This window comes from Myotis brandtii, unplaced genomic scaffold (genome assembly GCF_000412655.1).
Source record: "Myotis brandtii unplaced genomic scaffold, ASM41265v1 scaffold384, whole genome shotgun sequence".
Lineage (NCBI taxonomy): Eukaryota > Metazoa > Chordata > Mammalia > Chiroptera > Vespertilionidae > Myotis > Myotis brandtii.
Genome location: NW_005364745.1, coordinates 5,966,740 through 5,970,423, shown reverse-complemented (window position 1 = coordinate 5,970,423; position 3,684 = coordinate 5,966,740).

Sequence of the window (3,684 nt, the reverse complement as noted above, 5' to 3'; positions counted from 1 at the left end):
TTCATTTATTTATTTTAACCTGTAGAACAAGGCATGGTCAGGGCTGAAAGAAATTAAGTCACAGACCATTAAGTATGAGACCATAAAACAAACACAGCACTCTTACTAGTAAGTGAGGGGACATGTCCTTCAAGCTGTAGCTCTTCAGATACCTGACCTACCGTCTCTCTGGGGGTGTAGAACATGCTAACGATATGTTTTTACATGTGAAATAAACCGGCAAGTGCTGATGATATGTTTCATTCCTTTGAAAGGCTACTTCAGGCGTATAAAAGCTTACTCTATTTCCCAAATGTGTGAGAAACATTAAAAAGGAAGGTTAAAAGCGCCATTCATCCCTCTCCTCTTCCTTTTTCTTTGTTTGCTCCTCGTTTCCAAAGACCTCTTGTCCTTTGCCTGTATTTCACCACTCTATGCTGTTCTGTCTCCACTGGGACATTTAAATGCCCAACCGCAGGCTAAACATTGACCAAATAAATAAACATTTAACTGGTCGTGGGTTCTGCCTACAGCAGGATCATGGGATCAAACCTACGAGGAGGAGAGATCTCGGGAGGCAGGGGCCTCCGTTTCCCTAAGGCACCCAAAAGCCGAAAGAATCAGAGAGCCTTCAATGTCACTCACCAGAAACACATGCATTCAAATGTGTGTGATGAAATATCGTCAATCCAGCACTGAACTTGATAGTAATATGAACAGTATAGACTTTCTCACTAACTTTGAAAATGATTATCTTCTCCAATATTTCATTCATCAAGAATAATTAGAACTGGTCTCAAACGTATTCATGTTCTTTATTAATATCTCTGTACCTTACACTGTTTTTCAAAATGCATGATCCTTTAAAATGCTAAATACTTCACCGAAATCGGTGCTTCCATTTCGATCCTTCAGACTGAGTCCAGCCCTGGGGCTTCCCAGTCCCTCCCCTCTGGCAGCCATCAGTCTGTTCTCTGTATCTGTGAGTCTCTTTCTATTTTGTTTGTTTGTTTTGTTCTTCAGATTCCACATGTAAGTAAAATCCTATGGTATTGGGCTTTCTCTGTCTGACTCATTTCGCTCAGCATGATACCCTCTAGGTCCATCCGTGTTGTTGTGAATGACCTATTCACATAGTTTTGATGCTATTTCCTAAGGACAGTGACCCAGACTGTGTTGTGCTAAGAACACAGCTGCTTCCTTCCTGTGATCATTGGCTCACAAAGGGAGCTGGGCCTGAACTCCAGATGACCTTCCCTGAGAAGCAGAAGACTACACTCAAGTCCGCTGTGACACCCTAGAGTAGCGGTTCTCAACCTGTGGGTCGCGACCCCTTTGGTGGTCGAACGACCCTTTCACAGGGGTCGCCTAAGACCATCCTGCATATCAGATATTTACATTACGATTCATAACAGTAGCAACATTACAGTTATGAAGTAGCAACGAAAATAATTTTATGGTTGGGTCACAACATGAGGAACTGTATTTAAAGGGCCAGAAGGTTGAGAACCACTGTTCTAGAGTGTGAGCCACGGCTTATGTTGAAATTTAGATTTCACTGTAAGAGAGTAGGCACCCCAGTGGGCCTTGTCCTTCTAAGTGCCCATGGCCTCCTTGCTCAGCCTGCCCAACGGGAAGTCTGCGTGTGTCCCCAGCTCTCCTCTTCCGGGCTGCAAGTCTGATGGCTGCATTAAAGAACAAGGTTGAGCCCTGGCTGGTTTGGCTCAGTGGATAGAGCATTGGCCTGTGGATTGAAGGGCCCCGGGTTCGATTCTGGTCAAGGGCACATGCCCAGGTTGCAGGCTCATCCCCAATAGGGGGCGTGCCGGAAGCAGCCGATCCATGATTCTCTCTCATCATTGATGTTTCTCTCTCTCTCTCTCCCTCTCCCTCTCTCTTTCTCTCTGAAATCAATAAAACGATATTAAAAAAAACCCCACAACAATGTTTACGCCAAGGCCAGGTGTGTGCTGGGATGGGGAGGTGCATATCACCTTCCTCTCTCCTGGCTTCTCCTTCCTTCCAGAAGCGAATGTCAGCTGGGGACAGGCCGAGATAAGAGGCGCCGGGGCCAGGTGACCTCAGGAAGACCGAGTCCCCCGCCCTTCCTCCAGCTCCGGTGACCCTGGGCTGCTCCAGGAGTGTCCCAGGCTGAACTTTGGAGCATTTCAATGAGCCGCCATTTACCACCTGACAGCAGGGCTGCCCTAAAGGTCTGGGTGGCGAACCCGACACCCATTCCAATATCAGGGACCCAAGAGCAAGCAGAGTTCATGTTTGAGGTAAGTATTCAGAAAAAAAAAGAGTCAAGTACAAGGAGAAAACATTTATGTCAATTATGTAACTGATATGATGAGGCACTGGCTTCCACGGCCGACATGAAGCCTGAAAAGGAAGCGGGGTAGGTTTCCCTGACGGACTGACATCCCTGCTCCGAGGAGAATGTGAGTTAAACCGGTCCGGGTGGAGGGAGGCACTGGTGATGGGCCGGGCCTGGATCGGGCTGCCCTGGGCCTGGCTGGGCCCAGCAGTGGCTGCTCCCAGGAGGGATGGGGCTTCCGGCCGGGGGCGCAGGAGTGAGGGCTGCAGGGAGAGCAGCCTGGGGTGCGATGCAGAGGAAGCCCTGAGGCTGCTGCGATGGGAAGCTGTCTGCGGGCTGAGCCACCGTGAAGACGGCCCTGGCACGTGGGCACCTCCTGTGTGGGCACCTCCTATGTGGGCACCTCCTGCGTGGGCACCTCCTGCGCGGGCACCTCCTGTGCGGGCACCTCCTGTGCGGGCACCTCCTGCGCGGCATTTCCCACTCAGGGGCAGCGTGGGAAGAACACAGGTCTGAACTAGAAGAGTCCCCGCTCCACCACAGAGGAGCGCCCTGACTTTGGGCAAATCATGTGACCTTTAGATGTCTGAGCTTCAGTCTGTAAAATGGGGGAAATGATGAGACGTTTCTCGTAGAGGTGCAAGGGCTACAGGATAAGATTTTTGCTAAGTCCCTGGGAACCGCTAAGAATTGTGTTATTCAGTTTTATCCCTTTTTTCCTAATGCGCCTTCTTACCAGATGCACCACCGGGCACCGGCTCCCCTGCAGAGGCCTGATGCCCAAGAGGTGTCTCCTGCCTCGTCCCATCATCCACTCCTACCGTCCGTCCGTCCAAGATGGTGTTAAAACAGGGAAATGGACCCACTCCCTGTGGTCACCCTCAGCCCATTTCCTTCTCCTCACCAGACAGCTGACTGGTCCTGAGGCCACAGACACCTTGAGGCCCCGGCCCCCTGGGCGGTGACACTGCCCCCTGGTCTCACCTGGGTGCCTGGCCCTCCCCCAGGGCGCTCACAGCTTGGAGGGGCCCGGGCATCGCTGAGCTGCTAGAAAAAACTCCCGGGTTGACCTTAATGCGTTGCCTGGGTTGAGAACCAGCCTAAGCTGAAAGAACATTCTAGAAAAATAAAGACCTGTGCTTCCCCTGGCTGGTTCTTTGGGATGCAGGCAAGGTGGCCAGGGGAAGAGACGGCAGGGAGGGAGGTGGCAGGCCCAGGCCTTGGCATGTCGCTGGAATGTGGCAGCGTTCACGGGTAGGTGCGGACCTCGGAGTCTCCGGGCACCCAGACCGGAGCAGTTTTAAAGACTTCTCTCCCTAATACCCAGGTTTGAAGGTCGCCAACAGCTCTGCACACAGGGCAGGACTTGGCCCCGCATTCCAAAC